Here is a 24,761-nt window from a genome sequence, read left to right as displayed (position 1 = left end):
GAATACTTAAGAAATTAAACTCTAAGAACTTCATCCGCACATGGATTTGTGTTAAATGATGAGATACTGGACTGAATATATATATATATATATATATATATATATATATATATATATATATGTAAATATATAATATATATAATATTGAATATATAATGTTATATATTTTATATGTTGAATACATATAATATATGTTGTATATTATATATAACAATATATACTTATATATTACTATAACATAATGAGACTTTTGGGGTTTGGGAGGAAGTAAGTTTTGTATAAGGGAGCAATGTGAATGACTTGAGGGTCAGAGGGTAGACAGCCTTTAGATGGTCTCCATTGGTGGGTTTTTTTTTTTTTTTTTTTTCTATTTTGGTACTGAGGATTGAACCCAGGGATGCTTAACCTGAGCCACATCCCCAGCCCTTCTTATTTTTTATCTTGGGACAGAGTCTGGCTAAGTTGCTTAGGACCTTGCTAAATTGCTGAGGCTGGCCTCAAACTTGTGATTCTCCTGCCTCAGTCTCCCAAGCTGCTGGGATTATAGGTGGGCACCACTACACCTGGTTCCTATTGGTATTTTTACCTTTATGTAGTCTCCTTCCACAGTATCCCAGAGTTAGTTTGGTACAGAATGTAGCAGAAGTGATAGGGTATTACCTCTGAGATTATAAGACATTGAAGCTTCTACCTTGGTTGCTTTTTTTTTTTTTTTTTTTCTCCCTCTTGGATCTAGATGCCATATTGTAAAGATTCCTGTGAGGTAAAGAGAAGTCTTTTGAGGGAGCCTTCATGGAAGAGATTTCCAACCCCAGACAGGCCTTCCTGATTCCTATTGACTATAGCTCTGTTCAGAATGTCCACTGCAGGGTGGGATATAGTTCAGTTGGTAGAGTGCTTTCCTAGCATGCACGAGGCCCTGGGTTCAATCCCCAGCACCACCAAAAGAAAAAAAAGAAAGAAAAAAGTCCACCTCTCAGCATGCACTGCAACCTCATAAGAAACTTTGAGCCAGAAGCACCTAGCCAAGCCACTTTCCAATTCCTGACCCTCAGAAACTGTGAGATAATACGTATTTGTTTGGTTTAAACCATTAAATTTGAAATAATTTATTAGATAGCAATAAAGAACTAATGCATCATCCTGCTGCCACAAGGCTACAAGCCTGAGGATGGCTAAAAGGTGAGGGTAGAAATCGATTGGCCCTTAATGACATTACTAAGCTGTTCAACCAAGAACTGTCTGCCTTCCACACTTTGGAAGTTATAGGAATTATTTCAAAGTGCTTATTATTTAAATCAATGTTAGATGGACATTCTTTGTATTCTCTTACTTGAAGATAAAAATGATACAAAGTGGTTTAATATATTTCTATATATTGATGTGTGGTCCACATTTCTCTTTATAGTTATTATCCAATGTGTTGCCTTATAATCTGTTAACCATTTCCCTTTTGAACTGTTTCAAAAATTTCTTAATACAAATGGCATTGCTTTGAAAATCTTCTGTATTAATTGTTTTCTTTTACCTCTTAGGATTATTTCTGTAGGAATATTTCATAAATTGTATTTTTGGGTGAAGAGAGGTTGAACACATTCATAATTATTATTACCAGATTACTTTCCAGAAAGTTGTAGCTAACTAATCATATCATCTATTATTCATTACTTCTCCCAACCCCCATTTGTGATCTTTTTTTCTGCAGTTTTAGTTATCCTCGATGCGGTCCAAAAATATTACATGGAAAATTCCAGAAATAAATAATTCATAAGCTTTAAATAGAGTACCATCCTGAGTAACATGATGAAATCTCATGCTGTCCCGCTTGGTCCTGACTGAGATGTGAGTCATCACTTTATGCCTCATATCCACATTGTGTCAGAGTGCTTATTCAAATGGCCCTTATTTTACTTAGTAACAGCCCCAAAGTGCAAGAGTAGTGATGCTGGCAATTTTTTACAACATGTTGTTATAACTGTTCCCTTTTATTATCAGTATGGTTAATCCCTTAATTTGTAAATTAAGCTTTAGGTTTGTAGAGAATAAAAACAACAACAGTATTTAAAGGGTTTAGTACAATTTGAGGTGTCAAGCCACTGTGCATGTGGAATATATGTGCCTCCCCTGCCCTGTGGATAATGGGGAGCTACTGTTGTAAATGTGCCTGTTTTCTGTAGTTTACCAAATCATTTTGCTAACATGGCTCTGCATTTTTCTGTCTTCATGCATTTATATTCCTACTTGGAAATACTTCCTTAACAGTGCACAACTGAACTTTCATACGCATCTCCATTTAGGTATAAATAATATGTACTTTCACATAGGCATATAATTTTACACATGGATATTTTTGCCTAGCAGGTTTTGTAATGATTTCTCCTGGTCTGTTATAATTCTTCCTGCAATTTTTATTTTATTAATTGTAGAAAAAGTCTTATTTTTCATGTATTTGAATTTATTTTTCTTTTTATTTGGCACTCATAATTTTTTTTCCCTAAGATAATGTAAAATATTTTGTTTTATTTTAGCTGTTTTTGGAATTTTGTTATGTTTATGTTTTTTAACCTCCTGAAATTTATTGCCATGTATGTTGTGAAATATTTCAGGTTAATTATTTTCTAATATACTGTTGTCTCATTATTTGTTTAATTGGAATGCTTTGTTTTGTGAAAACTTAAATTCAGTTTACATCCAGGCACAGTGGCACGCTCCTGCAATCCCAGCAGTATGGGAGGCTGAGGCAGAAGGACCATGAGTTCAAAGCCAGCCTCTGCAATTTAGGAAGGTCCTGAGCAACTAAATAAAAAAATAAAAAGGGCTGGGGCTGTGGCTCAGTGGTAGAGCTCTTACCTCCCATGTATAACGCACTGAGTTCGACCTCAGCATCACATAAAAATAAATAAACAAAATACAGATATTGTGTCCATCTACAACTAAAAAGATGTTTTTTAAAAAAAGGGCTGGGTGGCTAAGTGTCCCTGGGTTTTCTGCTTAATATATTCTTGTGGATTTCGTCAATTATAGCTTTAAAATGCTGTAATTCTGATGAAATTAGTTCACTGTCAAAAACTGCAAAATACATAATTTAGTATTCTCATTCTCTTATAAAATACACATGAAACTTATTTAGTCATTCTTGTTGGAACACATCTCCATATATTTATTCCTTTATTTAAATAATATATTCATATATTCCTATATTTCTACCATTAGAGTTTTATGACTTTCAAAAACTAAGTATTGAGACATTAATTCTCAAGGTTTTAATATTTTATTTTATTTTACACTGATACATAAAAATTCTATATATTAATGAAGTACAACGTAATGTTTTGATATATGTGTACATAGCTCAAGGGTTATTTTGTTGTATATTTTTTAATGGTACTGGGGATTGAACCCTGGACTTAGCACACATTAGGGAAGCACTTTACCCAGAACTAGATCCCCAGCCCCACCCTGCCCCACCCTGTTTTTGTGAAATACCCAGAATTGAACCTAGGACATAATACCACTGAACTATGTCCCTTGGGCTTTTTATTTTGAGACAGTCTCACTAAATTGTGAGATGGGCTTGAACTAGTGATCCTCCTGCCTCAGCTTCCCTAGTCATTGGGATTACAGGTGTGGGCCACCACACTGAGCTTCCTTATGCTAGCAGGCTGGCTGGCTGGCTGATTTATTTGTTTGATACTGGAGTTGATCCCAGGGGCACTTTACCACTGAGCTACATACATCCCAGTCCTTTTTATTTTGAGAAAATGTGTCACTACACTGCTGAGGCTGGCTTCAAACTTGCTGTCTTCATGCCTCAGCCTCCTGAATTACTGGAATTACAGTTGAATTTCTTAACTTTTGAATGTCTATAATTACTTTTTACTCTATTGCACCCTAGATTTTGAGGTTTTTAGCAGTTAAGGCTTATTTATATATTTGTGTTCTCAATATATAGAATGATGTCCAGAACAGTTCTTTTTCAATACATGCTGAGTAAATATATCACTAAGTAGTATTTTTGTGTGTGTTGTTGGTTTTGAAGGTTTTTGGTGGGGAGTAGCTTGTTTTTATTTTCTGTTTCTTACAAAGTTTTAATTTTATAACAATTTAGGGTTCTGACTTCCATTTCTTTCTTACTGATATATATATATATATATTTTAATTTTTTTCCCAGTACTGGGAATTGAACACCCCGGGGCAATTTACCTTTTGGCTACGTCCCCGAGCCCTTTTTATCTTTTCTTGTGAGTTGGGGTCTCCCACTAAGTGTCTTAGAGCCTCCTTAAATTGCTGAGGCTGGCCTCAAACTAGTGATGCTCCTGCCTTAGCCTCCTGAATTGCTGGTATTTCACATCCAGCTGTCGAAATTGTTGATAACATTGCCTTGAAAACATTAACTTTTTTTTATGACTATCAGCTATGAGGAGCCAAAATCCATTAAAATTGAAGAAAAAAAGTTTTACTACTAAATTTTATAGGTTCTTTTAATATAGAACTAGCATGATAAGTTAAATTCTGATTTATGTGTATGAGTGAAAAAGTTAAAAATAAGTTGCTAAATAACAAAACAAAAACCTAAATGTCTCTATGTAGAAAAGTGGTTAACAGTGATTCAACAGTATTAAAGAATACTACACAGCTCTTTAACAGAATGAAGTACATCTACCAAATCTTGCATGTAAGGAAATTCAAGATCTTTAGAAAGACAAAAATAAGTTACAAGGAAGTATGTGTATTCTGATCCCATTTTTCAAATTGTCTCAGTGTATATTCAAACAGACATATTTGTAAGTATATGCGTGAAAAAAAGATCTTGAAGGATAGCACTAAACTGTTAACGTGGATAACTTTGGGTAGTGGAACTAGAAAAGAAGAAGGTAAGGGATTTTCAAAAATGAGAAGCATATCAAATAAAAAGTTTTTCTTAAATGACAATTTATTTTGAAATTAAATGTAAAAAGACAGTTTTAGAATAAGTAGCTAGAAAAGCACACTAGTGTATATTATTTATAAAACACGATGCCATTCTGTTTGCATTTATTAGGAGATTATAATTATTTCCCATACTTGACATCATGTTTTATAAGTCATCACAGTTATAGTAAATAAAATTTTAAAAAATAATCAAGGTATTGTGTCCATCTACAACTGCAAAAAATATTTTTAAAAAATACTGTGCTAATACAATACACATTTTTCCATTCTGTAAATTACCTGAATATCTTTTATTACCAATGTTACGTTTCTTTGCCATAAATGGCTTTGTTTGAATTGGATGCCATCTAAAGTACTTCCATTATTATAACAAGCTTCTTAACCACACAGAAAGACATTTTGAAACTAGTTTCCCTTGACATTTTAAAATGCGTTGTTTATAACTCAAGGTTCTGTCCCTTCACCCAGCCTACTTCTTTCCTTGTCCCTTTTTTCTATTTTCTTTTTAGAACCTGTTTTTCTTAAATCCAGAGTAGCAGTTCACATACTATACTTGTAAAAATTTATTACAGTAATAATATGATTTTCCAACACAAAACTTTTGTGTAGTTCTCATTTCAGTAATTTGTAGAAAAGTGAAAGTTTGTTGAAACTTGGAAAATTAGAGTATGACACCTTATAAAAAGAGAACGTGCGTCAGTTTTCAACAGGGTGGGAATTGTTCTTTTACTAAAAGGTATCTTGTGTTCTCAACTGATTCGAGCAAGAATTTTTCATAAAAGGCCCAGCTATGGAGAAAACAGAGCATAGATTCAGTAGAAAAGGGCAGGGAAATATGAGAAGATATGACCATCTGCCAATGGTCATAGCACCGAGCCCATTTTGCTAATTATGATTCTACTTACATGTTGTACCCCAGGACTCCATGACCTGCTTCCTAGCCTTATCCTTTACTATTTCTTAAATTGGGAAGATGGTGGGAAACCAAAGCATGTGCTTCGTTCTTGTTGTTAAACTGTTTGGCTCTCTAAGTAGAATAGTGGTAATTGTTAAATTTAGGATTTGGTATACATGAGTTATGGCCTTTGAGCTTTTGTTCTTTCTGTATTCATATGGTGTTTTGAGTGTGTGTGTGTGTGTATCTCCGGTCTGCATTCTGCTCAAATGCACATTCTTTTACTCCAGTCTCCTCTTTTAAATGACCTTGAGTCTTAACTTTTCAGAGAAAATCAAAGCAAATACATGCTTCCTAACTTCATTTCCTCTTTATCTGGATAGAGTCTGTACTCAACGCTTTCTACTTTAGAAAAGTATGTATCATTCTTCTTGGAGGTTAACCTTTCTAGGATGTTCTGGATTTCTTCCATTGTGGGCTCAAGAATCTTGCCCCATTAATTATCTCCTTCTCATCTTGTGTGTTCCTCCTGTCTGTCTCATTCAACCAACCAAGATCAAAGTTAAAAACAAAAACAAAAATCCTTTCATTTGCCCTTCAAGCTGACCTTCCATTCCTTATCCAGCACTTGGAAACAATAGATAGCCTATGCCTATCTCACTACATTATCCTAATTTTACCCTGACCTATTCATTTGTTGCCTGAAGTAGTACTAAGAATCTAACCTCTTATCCTGTGTCATAGGCAAGACCTGGCAGTTGAGCCATACTATGTGGGACAGCCAATACTACCAGTTCCAGAAGGACTCGACTGTAGTCCTCTGCCTGCTTCATACTTTGCTACACTCTGGGGCTCTAGGCCTGACTTTGGTCTTTTTTACTATCACCCTATCTTTTTAGGAATTTAAGGAATATCCCTGTTGTCCTAAGTGGTTTTCCAAAAGCCCCTTTGGCCTCATACCTTTGCTTTTTAAGAATTGAACGTGGGCCCTAAAAAAATAGGTTGTAGGGCTAGAAAGACACTCATCTATTTCTAACATTGTTGAACACTGTTTTTATTTACTACTAGGGATTGAACCTTGAACCCAGGGCCTTGCACATGCTAGATACGCACTCTACCACTGAGCTATATCCTCAGACCTTTTTAAATTTTGAGGTAGGGTCTTTCTAAGTTGCCCAGGCTGGCCTCAAACTTGTGATCATTTTGTCTCTGCCTCCCAAACAGCTGAGATTATAGGCCTGTGCCACCACACCCAGCTCACTTCTTGTTCTTCAAAGTCTCTGGTTTTGGTCATATTGAGAGCATACTCTTTCTCCTCTCCCTCTGTTTTTAAGCTCTAGTTTTTTATGTTCAATTTCCTACACAGTATCCATGTGTAGATGTCTTGCCAGCACCTTAGATTTTGTTATCAAGCAGCTGATTATTTTATAAAATTGGTTTTTCTTCCTGTGGTTTATTTTAAAGGTATTACCCATTTGCTCTTTCACAACAGACATGGAAACTCATTGTCATCTTGACTTCTTCTCTCAACTACCATCCATACTTATTTAGTTGCTGTATTAGTCAGCTTTTCATCACTGTGACCAAAAATACATATCAACTTAGAGGAGGAAAGATTTATTGTGGCTCTGGTTTCAGAGATTTCCATCCGTGGCTAGCTAGCTCCATTGTTTCAGGGCCAGTGGTGAGCAGAACTTCATGGTGGAAGGGGGTGGCAGGGCAAAGCTATTTACCTCATGACAGCTAGAAGCAGAGAAAGCAAGAGCGGAAGGGGCGGGGGGACAAGATATAGTTCCCAAGGGCACACCTCCAAAGACTCACTCCCGTCAACTCAACTCCACTTTCTATAGTTTCCACCACTTCCCAATAGTTCACTGAAATTATTAGTCCATCAAATGGATTAATCCACTGATGAGGTTAGAGCTTTCAAAATCCAATTACTTCCATAAAGCTAGACTCTGAGCACTGCTGCATTGGAGACACAACTTCAACACATGAGCCCTTGAGGGACATTCCAAATCTAAACCCTAACAGTTGCCAAACCTGTTGTCTCTGATACTTACTAACCCCTCATTCCCACTGACCAGTTACTCTCACTATAATCTAAGATTACATCAGTTGCTTTTAATTTCATCACTGTTTCTCTGCTCTTTTGATTCTTCTTCTTTTTAATGTAGAAAAGAAGTTTATTTGGCTCTTTTGGTTCTTCTTAATACATTGCCAAGGTCACATTGATGAAAGAAAGTTCTGATCTCATTGTGGCTCCCTTTTGCTCAAAAAAAATTCAACTCCTTAGTCTAACTCCTTAGTCTAGTAGTCTCAGAGTAATCTGACCCCAACCTGCCTTTCCAAATTTTTTACTACTATGATTCACATAACATTTGCATCCAATAGTAAATTGTTTGCTGTTTACATTTGGCACTTCCCAATCCCCTTTGTTTTTACATCCATGTGACCAAATCATACTCATCATTAAGGACTGAGTTCTGGTATCATCTTCTCTATGAAACATTCTCTAATTACTTGAGATAGAATTTGGGTTGATGTTTATCTTCTATATTTTTAGAGTATTTCTTTGATTCTTCCTTTGTGATTTATAACTTTTTTTTTTACCTTGTACTTTTGTATTTTGGTATTAGAATATAAATTCCTTATTCCACTCTGTGTCCAAGGTGTTTGAATGAATGTATACTATACATTGAGGTGATAAGAATGTTGTAACAGAGTGTTGCCATTGTTTAGGGTTCAGGCCCCTGTGTTTAGTTTTATGGCTGAAGGCTCCGAAGGCTCCTGGCCAACAGAGTGAGTGGAGGCTGAAATCCAGCTCATTACCCATCCCCTACTAGGCCATGTGCCAGGCTCACACAGGGCTGCATTTGCCTATAGAAAGGGGTCTTTTTTCTTTGCCCAAAGGTAGATTTGCTAGTTAATCTATGCACCTCTTAGATTATATCTGTTTCTCTTTATCTAAGTCTTAGCAAAGCACTATCTATGCTAGTTAAAAGCCCTAAAAGTTTTGACAATATTAACTGAAGTTCAGTATAGAAACTACTTGGTATCAAATAGAAACTGTCCAATAATTGTTGGAATAAAAGAAATGACTAATAGAATATAAAATAAAGATAATGGAGCATTTACTTGTTAATTTAGTTAGTTTCAAACTCCACAAATATTGTGGAACCTCAAAGTACTTCTAGAACCTTTGAGGTTATGATTTTCCACTTGATTTAGTGATTAATAGTCCCAATTCCCTTGCCCCCATTCTACCTTTCGGCTAGGATAATCTGATATAAGGTAAACATTTTTTTACGTTGCTCCCTCAGCTCCATTATGGTGGATCTAATGATAGTGTCTTCTGGGAGTTTTTCCAGTTTGTTTCATATCATAGGAAAAGTTATATATTTACTCTTTAAACCCATTCCATTATGTGACTTTCATACTTTGTGTGAGTTGTGTGTCCATATCTAAAATTTCCATAAGCCTATTGAGGGTTAGGACAAATATTCCTCCTTACATGTGTAGAGATTAAAGCTTAGGGAATTTAATCGATTCTCCAAGAGTATATGACAAATAAAAGGTATAGCTAGACCAAAATCCAGGGTTTCTGTGTCCCTACTCTGTGCTTTTTAAAAATGCTGCATCCATGTTACTACTTCTTTTAATGGATCTGCTTTGATCTTGTTGGTATAGTACAAACTCAAAAATTCTTAAAAATGTATACTTAGTGATTTGTTGGTGGGTAGATGTGTATCTCCCAGAAACACTAGTATAGTCCTTGTATCTCTTATGTGTTCAGTAAATGATGCCAATTACACACTGTGTGACTTCTCCAGTATCTCTGCTCCTTTCCAGAGTAGTGACAGGGCAAACCACAAGTGGATTTATATACTTTTAAAAACTAATTTTTTTTTAACTTTATGAGGAGGGCAGTGACTACTAACATTTAGCACTTACTAAGTATGGGCGTTAGGTATACTATTTCGCTTGATCCTTACAACCAGTGTGGAAATGTATACTATTATCTCCAGTTTAAGGACACATTATAATTATTTTTCACTTAAATCTGGATTTGCCTAATTCTAAAGAGTTTGTGCCGTGGCCAGGCATCATGGGGAATATCTGTAATCCTAGTGACTTGGGAGGCTGAGCAGGAGGATCACAAGTTCAAGGCTGGCCTCAGCAATTTAGCAAGGATTTCAGCAACTTATACTGAAATAAAAAATAAAATGGACTGGGGATGTAGCTCAGAGGTGAAGTGCTCCTGAGTTCAATTCCCAGTCCCTTCACCCTAAAAAAGAGTTTGGGTCCTGGAATTATAGCTACTTGATAAGTGAAGAATGTTCACAACAGCTTATCACATTATATCCTTCAGAGGTTACACCTATTATCTACTATCACTATATATATATATACACACACACACACACACACACACCCAACAACACACACACACACATACATACATACAGATAGTATGTGCTATATACTGGCATAAGGGAAATAGAGCAGTCTTTGAGCTGGCATGGTAGATCTCATCACTGAGGACCAGTGCAGGGAGGGCAGCAGCAGTACTGGGCAGTGAGAGGGAAAGCTTCTTGGCTGAGTACACTGATCTGACACTGATCTGAGTATACTTTGTGTTTTTTGGCTCCTTCCTTCCTAAGAAAAGCACAAGGAAGTGGGCTATACAGTAATATAAGAAAGAAACTAGAATGATTATGTTTTTGTCATCTTGTTGAGGTTAATTGAAGACTTTTTAAAGATTTTCACATTTGGTCTAGGATTAACACTTAATGGGTAACTGGAAATGTGGACTTCATTCTCTCAGTTAACCTCCATTATGATTAGACAACTGCTTCTATATTCTGCTTTTATGAAAGCATTTTGAAAATCTTTTAAGCAGCTTCTGGGGCCACATGATTAATTCTGTCTGAAATGGAAATTATAAGAAAAAAGAGCTAGATTTATCTATGGCACATGGGCAATATCACAGGCTTCTGGGAAAAAAGGTAGGAAATAACTTCTTTGCTGTGGGTCTCCTTTCTTGGTATAAGGTTATTTAACAAATAAACCAAATTCTGAATGTGTGGCTATGATTATTTTATGTCTACTTTGTGGTCTTTAGGAATAGAAAAAGAGAAACAAGCATGAATGAAAAGTGAAGGGGGAAAAGATGATGGGAATAAATGAGAAGTAAATACCACTTAAAACACAAAGGTTTGTGGTTGCCCATATTAGAAAATTATAGCAATAGGGTCACAATATTTTTTAGCCTACTCTAACACATACATATGTATTTTATGATAATAAAAGTAATACTATCATTTCTGCTATAACACTTGTTTTGAAAACACAGACTTGTTCCAGTGTGATTGATATATTAGGGAACAATTACAGCATAATGTAAATGTGTGCTTTTGTGCAGTTTCTTTTTGAGAAACACTGCATGAATGCAGAAAATCATCCAGCCAAATCAAGCCACACAGAAATACACAAGTGCATACAACTTACACATCTACAAGCTATTGTGGTGAGCCATGTATTAAGTAGAATGACTCATAATCAGAAACAATGCAATATGTGGTTTGCAAAGCTCCACTTGGGTAGAATTTGAGCCAAAGTATCTTAAATAGAAGACAAAGAATGAGCTTACATGGGAAAGAGTAAAGGGGCATGTAGTAAATCTGAGAGCTTAAGAACTCCCTAAACGTTGTTTTTGCATACTTAACTCAGTGACGTGCTCTAAATTGGTATGAGCAAAAGGGGGGCAGAAAAATGTACTTTGAATCTAGGATAAGTCTGAACACCAAGTATCTCCTACCACTTCCTCCTTGTCATACCAAGATAACAGTAAACCCTGGAATAAAGTGAGTTGTGTCATGATGCAGCCTGGATGTAAGGGGCAGTTTGGCTTCATTTGTTTGGAAAAAAGGCCAAGATGGAAGCAGTTAACCTAGGGGTTTGAGTAACAGGCAGAAGAGTAAGGACTGTTAGATGAGCCAAAATTCACAATAGCACGTTGTAATTAAAAGGCAAACATGAATCCAAGGCAGTTATAGCTTCAAAGAAATTTAAAGCCTAAGAAATTGTATTGTGTAATTGCCATCCACTCTTTTTTTTTAATATTTTAAAAATTGTAGATGGACACAATACCTTTATTTTATTTATTTATTTTTATGTGGTGCTGAGGATCGAACACAGTGCCTCATACTTGCAAGGAAAGTGCTTTGCCACTGAGCCACAACTCCTGCCCACCCATCCCCTCTAAACTCCCAAAGCCCAAAAACTGACCACAAAACAACTGTTGTTTCTGCAGGAAAGATCCCAGACAAGAACTACCTTAGTGCCCTCTCAAATGTGACTTTGGAGGACAATGGATATGGGAGAGTTTAGAAACAGAGGTAACCGGTTTTGTAACTAAGGAACTCATCCAATTTCTCTTTCCAGGCAAGGAAGCTTGCTCTTCCTGTCCAACAAAACATCACCTGTATTGATGTTTATTCACCTCCCTTTTTCACGTGGGAATAATTATCCTGCTTTCCCTTTGCCTTGTTTTTTGGGGTGGTTAATTTATACTTGAGCCATAGGGTGCTAGACCATAAGAAACGACTTCAAACTGATTAAGAGCACATACCAATAGAGATCTTGAAGCTGGATGCAGCAGGTAAACCAGTTTGAGCAAGAGTGAACGCACTATTAATCATCCCATTTGGAAAACTTGCCTAATGTTAGGCAGGACCATTCTTGAAAGTGTAGATTGGGGGAAAGGGTAAGTAGGGATACTGGGCAACCATGTTGGATTGTGGAATGTATTATATAATATACAAATGTAATTGGGTGAGTCTAACTCTACAGTCATAGTATGGCTAATCTCACCCAACATTTCACTTAATGTCTGAAAGAAAGCTGACAGAAGACTTGAAGCTGATCTCTCCACAGTCTTTCTCTAGAGCCACATCATGTGAGCCTCTCACTATGCCTTTCTCCTACCTCTGAGGGCTGTGAATCACTAAAAGCCCTCGTACACACTCAGCAGCCAGGCTATTCAATAACAGCATCCCATTCTTTTTTTTTTAATATTTATTTTTTAGTTATAGATGGACACAATATCTTTATTTTTATGTGGTGCTGAGGATCAAACCCAGTGCCTCACGCATGCTAGGTGAGCACTCTACCTCTGAGCCACAACCCCAGCCCCCCATTCTTTTCTTTTTTCTTTTTAGTTGTAGATGGACACAATACCTTTATTTAATTTATTTATTTGTATGTGATGCTGAGGATCAAACCCAGTGCCTCACACATTCTAAACAGGCACTCTACCACTGAGCCATAACTCCAGCCCCCAGAGTCCTATTCTTATAGTTTCTTTTAGTTTATGGTCATTTACCTAAGCCTAGCAGGATCAGAATCATTTTTCAAAGATTAACATAGATATAAAGATCCTTTTGAGAACATGAGGACCAAGGCTATGTCATTTGTTAGGAACCATTTCTTTGCCACCATGTGGAGAGAGCCCAACTATTAATGACGACAACACAGGAGAAAACAATGCAAAAGAGAGATATGACCAATTATAATATTTAAGTTTGGGCTGAAGTTGGCATTTAATACATGGTTTCTCAACCTTGGCACTGTTGACATTTTTGGCTGAGTAAATTTTGGTTGGAGATATATGTTCTCCGATCTTAGTATGTTTAGCAGCATCCCTGGTCTCTTCTTACTGGATGCCAATAATAGACTCCCAACTAGGACAATCAAAAGCATCCCCTTGGTGGTGGGCAAAGTCTCCCTCAGCTGAGAACCACTGCTCTAATCTTAGCCTTTTCGGTTACATAATCCTTAAATATCCTTTTTGCTACACTTAATTGCATTGGGTTTGCCACTTACAATCCAAAGAGTTCTAGTTAGTACACTTTTTCTTATCACTTTTGTGTATTTTACTTTATTATTATTTTTTTTTTAGTTGTAGTTGGACACAATACCTTTATTTTTACTTATTTATTTTTATGTGGTGCTGAGGGTGGAATCCAGCGCCTCGCATGTGCTAGGTGAGTGCTCTACTGCTGAGCTACAACCCCAGCCCCCACTTTTGTATATTTAAATAAACAAATTTATTAATTATGAACAACTCTAAAACCAATAAAGTAAAATTAGTATTAATGCACATCAATTGCAGATGTAGCAGTTAATCATAGAAATATTTATTTGTGGGCTGGGGTCAGTGGTAGAGTACTTGCCTGACATGTATGAAGCATAGGGTTCAGTTCTCATATAAAAATATATGTATATTTTTAAAAGATATTTGTGTGTTTAATATTTTACATGTTAGAATCTTTTTTTAAAATTTTGAGCATGAAAAACCAGTTTTGGTGCTGTAGTTGTTATTACTGTTGACAATACACTTTTTTAACCATCAATGTTTTAATTTAATGGACTAATAAATTTAATAATGTGCCTTAAAAATTTCTGTAATTTGTAATAATATCTACTACTAGCAGATTATTACAGTATGTACCAAGTTAGAATCTAAGCCTTAAAACCTTATTACTATTCAATAATGTGTGATTGCTATGATGGAGAAGGTAATTTAGAATTATGTTTAGTTATGCTACCACATAAGGTAAATCATTTCCCCATCACTTATCCATATCAAATAACTGTAGAATCATTGCTTTATTTAGCACGTCATGATGTTATCTGACTATAATTTCATCTGTATGCATCATTTACATTTTTTTAACTTTTCCTGTATGCTTTTCTTAATACTTGAGGCACTCCATTGGGCTACATTATCTACAAATTACTATTTAATAACCAAGAAGTTAAGGTTAGGTGTGGTGGTAAGTGCCAGTAGTCCCAGTTACACTGGAGGCTAAGGCAGGAGAATCACTTGAGCCCAGGAATTTGGGACCAGCCTGGATAAAATAGTGAGGCCCTGTTAATCAATCAATCAGTATTGTTAATAATAGAGAAGTTAAAGTTCTCTAACAATGAGGAGTTAAAATCTCGTTTGATGAAATTTTCTCAATTGTGAATTAATAGAAAAAGAACTTTTATTTTTATTAACAGGTAAAATAATTTAACATTATGATATTAGGACTTGCTAATGGCTGTCATATATACTTACCAGTTAAATTGAAAGTTAACTGCAAAGAATTCTTTAAACAATGTTTAGTAGTTTTATTGTTAGTAACTTTGGTATTGCTATTTTGAACTTTTTATCAGGTATATTGAAAGAAAGCAAATGCTGATATGTTATTAGAACAAAGGTTTTTTTTTTCTTTTTCTTTTGTTCCCAAGGCCTTGAGCATGCTAGGCAAGCTAGCATGCCTCTGAGCTACATTCCTAACCCAGAACATAGGTTTTTAATATAACAGAAAATAAAATAAGATTAAAAAAAAACAGAGTTAACACCCTACAAATAGATTAGAATATAAAATGAAATATCAGTACAACAAATGGTTTTTAAAAGTGTGTTTCCTGAAGAAGGGGAACAATCAAACTATGTGATATGCATATGCAAATATGGCATAATGAATTCCACTGTTATAATGCACAAATTAAAAAAAAAAAAAAGTCTGTTTCTTAACTTTGACCACTGAAAGATCTAGAAACAGTGACATCCCAGTAGCAATGATTTGCTCTGATACACCAACTTTTTCTAAATACAGTTAGTTCTTCACTAAAAAGAACTAGGACTCCCTGGAGAAATGACTCATTCTAGATCTGGGATAGGGAAGACACAAGCTAAGCCAGGGACATTTTGTTGAACTAGAAAGCAAGAAAAGTTCAAGATGTGTATGAATGGAATTATACCAAACTGATGCAGGAATCATTCTGGAAGGATTCCCACCAGCCAAATTTGGGAAAATTTGAGTTATCTATCTATACTGGCAATCAGGCCCAGAGCTTCACCCATGCTAATAGGCAAGCATTCCACCTTGTGCTACAGTCCCAGCCCCTTAAGCATTTATTTTCAATGCATTTTATATGCCATCACAGATCTTCTAGGATTCACTTGTCTCATTTCAGCCCTGTGCAAGCTCTCAGGCACATATAACCCCACAGAGCCTCATCTTCTGCCATTTGCAAGCCCCTTCCTTTCTGCCCCAGGGTTTCTCTGTTGACACTGCTCTGGGATCAACAGCCCAGAACCACACATGCAGGATCTGGAAGTACAGAGTTAAAATTCAGAATAGGGAACTTAATGGCTTACTGGACAAGCCTTTGACCAATAGAAGATAAAAAATTAACTTTTCTTTCCCTTTTATCCACCTGCCTCCCAAGTGTGATCCTGAAATGCAGTATTATCAGGCTTCTAGAGTTTCCATCAAACAAATGAAATGGGTGGCCAGCTTGATCATACACTGTCATATTGACACTCTCTCCTTCTTTGCTTTATTCCCTTTTTCCCTTAGTCCTGCTCCTTGTGATTAGATGCCTTATTAAAATAATGTTACAAGTTGGATATGGTAGTGCATGTCTGTAATCCCAGAGACTTGGGAGGCTGAGGCAGGAGGATTGCAAATTGGAAGCCAGCCTAAGTAGGTGAGATCCTGTCTCATAATAATAATAATAATTTTTAAAAAGGGCTGAGGATGTGGCTCAGCAGTTAAGTGCCCCCTGGTTCAATTTCTGCTACCAAATAATAATAATAATATTACATAAGTTTTTTTTGCCTCAGACCTTAATCTTTAAGGAAGTCACCTTAGGAGGAGGATAGCACCAAAAGAATGTCTGGCTTTGAAACATATTGAATATGTAAACATACACGAATCTATGATTTTCAAAAGAAAAACAGACTTGCCTCACCCTAAAATTCCTCATTTAACTTGGACATCAAACCAGATCACTCATAATGGAATAATGGGGCATCATTGCCTCCTGAACTGTTTATAAAATTATCTTGTCAAAACATTTAGCTTGGGGCTAGGGTTGTGGCTCAGTGGTAGTACACTTGCTTAGCATGCATGAGAACTGGGTTTGATTCTCAGCACCACATACAAATAAATAAAATAAAGGTCCATCAACAATTAAAAATATATATATTTAAAGAAACATTTAGCTTATATTTTATTGTGCTTTTAGATACAATTTCTTATTTATAAGAAATACAGAGGATAGAGGAATAAGGTAAATGGTACCACCACAAAAAAAATTTCTAGAGTTTTACAAGACCATGGTTGGTTTTTTGAAACAATCAGTGAAGACAGAAAAAGGGGTCATAACCAAATTAAATACATTATTCTCAGTTATATCTCATTATATAATAACTAACTATATAATACCCACCCAAAGATTGGGTAAATATTCACTTGTATTTTCTCATAGATCTTGTGTGGTTTATGTTTTATTCCTGATATTGATTATTTGTGTCTTTTGTCACTTTTGTAGATACTTAACAATTTTATTGATCTTCAAATAATCAGTTTTGTTTCATTGATTTTGAGTGTGGGGGTGGGTGGTACTGGAGATCAAACCCAGATCTTTTTATTTTGAGATGATCTTGCTAAGTTGCTGAGGATGGCCTCAGACTTCTAAGTTGCTGTGATTAAGTAAGTGCACCACCATGCCCAGCTAGCTCAAAGATATTTAAAGATTTCTAAGTTAGTATGATAGAGAACATATTGTATAGCATTTAAGTTCTTCTAAATTATTTCAGGATTATTTTATATCCCAGAATATGATCTCTCTTAGTAATCATACCATGTACATTTAAAAGGAATGTGTACTGCTTTCATAAGGTTGTTCTTTTGGTTTCTGTAAGCCCCTTCTACAAATTGGTTGTAGAACTGTTCAAGTCTTTTGTATCCTTACTAATTTTATTTTCTTCTGTGAAAAAAAAAATTTAAGCATTTTTTTAAAATTGTAAATAGACACAGTACCTTTGTTTTATTCATTTATTTTTATGTGGTGCTGAGGATTGAACCCAGTGCCTCACACATGCTAGGCAAGTCCTCTACCACTGAGCCACAACCCCAGCCTCCTGTGAATTTTTGAGAAAGGAATACTTATGTCTTGAGTTTTGGCTGTGGATTTGTATTTCTCTCCTTTTTGTTCTTTTTTTCTTCATGCATGTTGAAACTCTTACGTGCAGAAATGTTTTGGATGTGTATGAGCCCGTCGAACCAACCCCTTTATCATTATGACATTATCCTCATTATCCTCTTTATGCCTATTAGGATTCTTTGTTCTGAAATCTACATTATTAACATGTATAGCTACCTCACTTTTTAAGTAATATTAGCATGGTATATCTCTTTCATCCTTTGAATATATATTGTCATATTTAGTTTCTTGTAAACAACATATAATTGGATCTTGCCTTTTTTGTCTAATCTGATGATATCTGATTTTTAATTGGGGTGTTTGGAACATGTACACTTAATCTGCTTATTGATCGGGTTGGATTTAAATCTGACATCTTTGCTATTTGTTTTCTATTTATCCCTTTTGTACTTTGTTTCCTTTTTCCTCTTTTTTTTTAATGCTGCCTTTTGGATTAAGTAGTGCTAGCAATTTTAATTAAATACTTTCTACCTCATTTATTGGCATATTAGCTATATCTGTTTGGATTTTGTTTAAGTATTGCTTTCACTGTCTACCTTCAGGCAGATTCTTCCCGTTGTTGTAATAATTTGCTTCTAAATATGTCACAGATCCCTAAATGTTATTATTTTTTATTTTAAATACATTATCATTTGTCCTTTAAAAGTACATTCTCTTCTAAAGGGATTTTTTTAAAAAGAAAAGGCTTTCATATTTACCTACATGCTTTTATTTCTGGTGTTATTTATTCCTTTGTAAAGATTTCCATTTAGGAGCAGGGTGCAGTGGCCTGTGATCACACTACCCGGGAAATTGAGGCAAGTGGTTGCAAGTTCCAGGCCAGCCTAGGCAACATTGTGAGACCCTGTTTCAAAATGAAAAAGGACTGGGGATATAGCTCAATGGTAAAGTGCCCCAATTTCCATCCCCAGGATCCTGGAGAGGTGGGGAAGATTTCCACCTCATTATTATTATTTTTTTTCTACCTAAGCAATCTCCTTTAACATGCTTTGTGGTTCTGATCTTTTGATTAACTTAGCTTTTCCATGTCATTTCTGAAAGATATTATTTGTATACTTTGACAGTGTTGTTCCACTGCCTTCTCACAGGCATTGTTTCATTTCCCTGTATGTAATGTACTTTCTTAAAACACTTTAGAGATTTTTTTTCGGGGGCCGGGGGGGTGTTACCATGGATTGAACCGAGGGGTGCTTAACCACTAAGCCGTATCTCCAGCCCTTTTTATTTTTATTTTATTTTTGTTTTTTTTTTAATTAGTTGTTCAAAACATTACATAGCTCTTGACATATCATATTTCATACATTTGATTCAAGTGAGTTATGAACTCCCATTTTTACCCCGTATACAGATTGCAGAATCACATCGGTTACACATCCACGTTTTTTACATACTGCCACACTATTGTCTGTTGTATTCTGCTGCCTTTCCTATCCTCTACTATCTCCCTCCCCTCCCCAGCCCTTTTTATTTTATTTTGAGACATGGTCTTGCTAAGTCACTTAGGGACTTATTAAGTTGCTGAAGCTGGCTTTTGAACTTGTGGTCCTCCTGCCTCAGCCTCCCAAGCCACTGGAATTACAGGCATGTGTCACTGTTCCCAGCTAAAGATGTTCTCAAGCAATTGGATTATAAATGACTTGGGATTATTTTGCGTGTCTGTGTTAAAATTTGTTCTTAGATCTGTGAACTTATAATTTTCATAAAATTTGAAAAAATGTGAGCCATTTTTTTTTCTTTCAGCATTGTTTTCTGTTGCCCTGTCTCTCTCCTTTCCTCTCAGGATTCAAATGACAAATTTTATATTTTAGGCTGCTTGAGGTTTTCCAACAGTTCAGGAATGCTGCGGGTTTTGTTGTTTAATCTTTTTTTCAGTGTTTTATTTTGATACCTTCTGTTGCTGTCTTTGGGTTTAGTATCATCTCTTCTGCAGTGTGCAGCCTGTTGTTCATCCTATTTGGTATAATTTTCACTTCAGAAATTTAATTTTTTGTGTGTGTGTGGTCCTTAGGAAGAAAGTTAATTTTAATCTGTAGAAATTTGATTTGAATCTTTTTTTACATCTTCTGTGTCTGTCCTTACCATATTTATCTGTCTTATGTCTGCCTTCTTGAATCTATGGATTTTAATAAGCATTTCAATATTTTTCTACTAATTCTATTATTTGTATCATTTCTGAATCTGTGTCTTTTGATTGATTTCTTTCCTTATTATACATTGTATTTCTTGCTTCTTTGTATGCTGATTTGTTTTTTTGCAGTGTTGGGGAGCAAATGCAGGACTTTGTGTGTGCTAGGTAAGTGTCCCATATCCCTAGCTCTAATCTGGTAATTTTTTACTAGAAGCCACATAGTGTGAATTTTATGTTCTTGGGTGTTAGATTTTTAAGAATTTCTTTCTTTCTTTTTTTTTTTTTTTTAAAGAGAGAGAGAGAGAGAGAGAGAGAGAGATTTTTAATATTTATTTATTTTTTTAGTTTTCGGCGGACACCACATCTTTGTTTGTATGTGGTGCTGAGGATCGAACCCAGGCTGCATGCATGCCAGGCGAGCACGCTACCGCTTGAGCCACATCCCCAGCCCTGATTTTTAAGAATTTCTATAAATGTTTTTTAATTCTATTGTAGGATCAGCTTAATTATTTGGGAAGAATTTGATTATTCCAAGGCATATTTTTAAGCTCTATTACAAAGGACCAGAAAAATCTTTAATTTGGTCCCACTACTGAAGTGATTTCCTTCTGAGTGCTCAGCCTAATTTTCTGTATATTATGAGATGTCTTTACTCTTGTGTTGAAAACATGACATTTCCATCCCTGTATGAGCTTTAGGAATTATTCTACCTGATCCGCTGCAGTGGTTCTTTACTTGGACTTGGGGAGTTTTCTCACAGGCATGTGATTCAACTCTCCCATGAAGATCTGAGAACCCTCTCCATGTTGCCAGGGCCCTCTTTGCAGCTCTCTCCTCTCTGATACTCACTTTGTGAATTCTAGTTCCATTGGCATTCCTGAATTCTCAACTCAGCTCCCTGAGACTGCTGTACCCTTTGGGTTCCCCTCTTGCTTGGGGCAGTTTGTCAAAGCTTTGTTTCTTTCTTTTCCTCTATCAGGTATTACTGCATTATGTCTTTTGTCTGAAATGATCATTTTGTATATTTTGTCCAGGAATTTTTTGTAAGATGGGAGAGTAAATCCAGTCTGTTGTTTCATCCTACATATGTTGAAGCAGAAATCCCTGTAATTGTACTTTTTTTTTTACCATACGATTTATTTTTATTTTTTTTTAGTCATACATGACAGCAGAATATATTTTGACATATAATACATACATGGAATGTACATACATCAGTCATAATGACTATTCTATTCTGCCCTTCCTATCCCCCCTCCTCCTCCCCTCCTCTCCCATCCTTTCTCTCTATCCAATCTAATGTGACACACTTTTTTTTCCTTTTTCTCATCACAACATCATTTATGTATTCTGTATATCAATGAGGTTCTCCTTCCATCTTCCGTGCAACTCCCCTTCTCCCTCTTTTTCCCTCCCACCTCTCTTCCCTATTTAGTGGTAGTCTTCTTCTCATGCTCTTCCTCCCTATCCCATTTTGAGTCACCCCCCTTATATCAGAGAAGACATTCGGCATTTGTTTTTTAGGGATTGGCTAACTTCACTTAGCATAATGTAATTGTACTTTTTAAATTCTTTTCTATACAACTTCCCTGAGAAGCTAATACTTTAGCAGACTTTTCGAAGAATCTTTTGTTTTAATTTTTCAAGTATTAACAGTCCTTTTAAAAGGACATTTTCTTTCTTTTTGGTACTAGAGATTGAACTCAGGGGTTCTCGACCACTGAGCCACATCCCCAACCCTATTTTGTATTTTATTTAGAGATAGGGTCTCACTGAGTTGCCTAGAGCCTTGCTTTTGCACAGGCTTTTAACTCACAATCCTCCTGCCTTAGTCTCCCCAGCCACTGGGATTATAGGCCTGAGCCATTGCACACAGCTAAAAAGACTTTTTCTTATTGAAAAAAATTTTGGTGTATTTGTTGAAGATTTCAAAAAATAACTTCTATTCTTATTATGCAGTAGTCAGAGAATACAGCTTTCCCATTTTTTTCTTTTTGAAATAATAAATAGATTTCTTTGTGGTCTAAAAGGTTGCATTTTGTGATTTCTTTGGGTACATCTTAAAAAATGGTACTTAGCAATTCAACAACCAAACTATGGAACTAGCCTGGGAGTCTGACAGTGAATGAATAGCTAAAGAAAATATGGTGTATATATACAATAGAGTTTTATTCAGCCTTAAAGAAGAACGAAATTTTGTGTCAAGCAGGAAAATGGATGGAAGTTGAGATCATTATGTTAAGCGAAATAAGCCAAACTCAGAAGGTTAAGGGTTGTATGTTCTCTTTCATGTGGAAGCTACACAGGAAAAAAGAAAAGAAAGGTGGGAATGGGGAGAAGGAGGTATAAGGAGCAGTTTTCATGAAAACTGAAGGGAAATCAGTAGAGGAAAGGGACTGGGGGAGGGAAGAGAAGACAGAGAAAATACTGGGGAATGATACAAACATGTAACAACGAATCCCACCATTATGTATAATTATAATGCACCAACAAAAAATATGGGGGAAAATAGTACTTGGTGTAGGAATCAAATACACAATCATATGTAGTTAATATTAATTATATATATATATATATATATATATATATATATACACACACACACACACACACACACACATGCACATGTATTATATATAATTTTTGTTTAATCTATATGTATATATAAAATTTTTATTTTATTTATTTATTTTGTGGTGTTGAGGATTGAACACAGGGTCTTGCACATGCTACACTAGGCAATCATTCTACCACTGAGCAACATTCCTAGCCCTATATATTTTAAACTCTTTAACTTTGTGACTGAATCTGCTGTAAACTCATGTAAAGTTTCCCAATTTTAAAATGAGTTTTAAAAAAATTAACCTTGTAGTTATTCTCAGAACCAATCTTACAAATTCTGAGTTTCTTTGTATTCTTTGGAATATAACCCACAATACAAGGTACTTAATATCCCTTGCCGATTTAGGATAATCATTATTTAACATCTCTTTAAAAGTAGGAAATAAAATTTTGCAAAGCAACTAATTGAAAGAATAATTAGCAGAGTTATTGCTAGACTTCTTTGATGCCTATTTCTTAGGTGTTAATAACCAAATTACTCCATAGTATATTTAAATTCTAAAACACTACTTTAAAGGAACCAAATTTAAAAATCTATATTTTAAACCCAAATTGATTTGCTTATTTTTTCTTAAGGTGTATAAACAACTATTTACAGATTTATCTTTAACCTTAAACTCATATTCTTTAGAGATATTTTAGTTTTGCAAAGGATAAGATTACTGTGTTACTTAATAATAGATCTAATAACTACTCTGTTAGTTTTGTAATTGGAAGATTTGTTAGAAGGGCTCAAAATTTTGTTTGAAAACTGAGAGTGGGAGATGGAGAACCTCAAAGTCTTTGGGGCTAGAAAGGAAATCTGAAGCATCTCTGACCAGCTTCCGATACAGAACAAGTGGTGCACCTTGCCTTCTAATTCTGAAGAATCCTGCAAATGCCATCTAAACCTGTCAGCCACCTTCCCACTCAGTTTTCCACTCAATTCCTCATCGCCAAACTTAGAGAAATTTTCAATTTTAAGGGATTTTTCTCTATGATTATAGATGTATATTAATGTTTAAAATGGTTTTTTGTAGCCTTTAGCCTTATAATTCTCATTGAAGACTTAAAATGCATCCTGACCAATAGTGCGTAGAAGGGAAAAACTTTCTTTCCAAATGAAATAATGACATGTAGTTTGCACAGACATGATTAAGCTGGTCTAAATGTTAAATAACATTTTTTAGTGTCAATATTTTTCTGGGTTCTTTACAATTTTCCCTTTATAGGTGCAAATGTTGGTCTGAGTTTCAAGACATAAAACTTCATTAAATTTTCATAAAATTAAACTGTTAAAATTAAATTATAAATACATTAGTCTGAAATCTTCTTTGCTTTTTTATATTTCAAGATTAAGTTCATAGTGCTTTCATGTTTACTTGCTCCACTTTCTTATTACGATTGGAGAAGAGCAACTTACCCGAGGAGCTCATACATTAGCAGATGAATGCTGTTATTACTATCAACATACCTTTGTTGGAAACCTTTATTTACATTTTTTACCAAGATGGTCAAGCCAGTTTAATCAGTTGACAAAACTTTATGCATGAATACACTTAAGATTTACAGAGTAAAAGTGATGAAAATTTTTTGTTTATTCTTAGACTTTTCTTTTTCTTTTTTTTTTTTTTTTTGCCCAAGAATTAATTTTGCCTCAGCTTAATTGCATTCCTGTGACATTACACAATCGGGGAGGGAAAAAAGAGGGAGCTGTGACTGTGTGGTATGTATCGAAAAGTGCATGTTAGAGGGAGAGGAGGACGAATAAGCAAGCTGGTTTGACCAGAAACAGAACTGCCTGTGACAGATTAAGAGACAAGCAAAGCTTGGAATCTGAGAGCAAGCAGAGTGGAAATTTACAGCCGCTCTATGCGAGTGTTCAAGTGATCATTTTCTGCTAACGTTTTCCCGTGGTAACTGTTAATCTTCAGAGAGAGAGGCAGAAAGTCAAGTAGGAATTGTGCAAACTCTTCTCTGCAACACTTTGGTAATAAGGAGACATCCTCTAATAAATGGAAGAAAAAGGCTACTTCTTCTAAAGTGCTTTGAGCCCAAGAAAGAGCTGTCTTCAGCACCTCACCATGTGTCTACTTTCTGTTGCGTAGACAAGCCTCGTTTCTATACCATTTGGTG

The 24,761-nt window shown here is 35.4% G+C and overlaps 1 protein-coding gene across 3 annotated transcripts in view; it reads left to right on the top strand.

Annotated features, from left to right (window-relative positions):
• Cab39l (calcium binding protein 39 like) overlaps positions 1-24,761 on the top strand; it is a 128,005-nt gene that overhangs the window by 29,183 nt on the left and 74,061 nt on the right. The window contains exon 4 of one of the 3 annotated variants that reach the window (XM_027928859.2): positions 24,560-24,758. The exons of the other annotated variants lie outside the window; for them this stretch is intronic. The gene's annotated coding sequence lies outside the window, so the exon portion shown is untranslated. The remainder of the gene's footprint in view (positions 1-24,559; positions 24,759-24,761) is intronic. 3 annotated transcript variants of the gene reach the window in all.

Source organism: Marmota flaviventris, chromosome 4, assembly GCF_047511675.1.
Source record: "Marmota flaviventris isolate mMarFla1 chromosome 4, mMarFla1.hap1, whole genome shotgun sequence".
Taxonomy (NCBI): domain Eukaryota; kingdom Metazoa; phylum Chordata; class Mammalia; order Rodentia; family Sciuridae; genus Marmota; species Marmota flaviventris.
The sequence above is the reverse complement of the archived record's forward strand: the minus strand, read 5'-3'. Positions and strand labels throughout refer to the sequence as shown.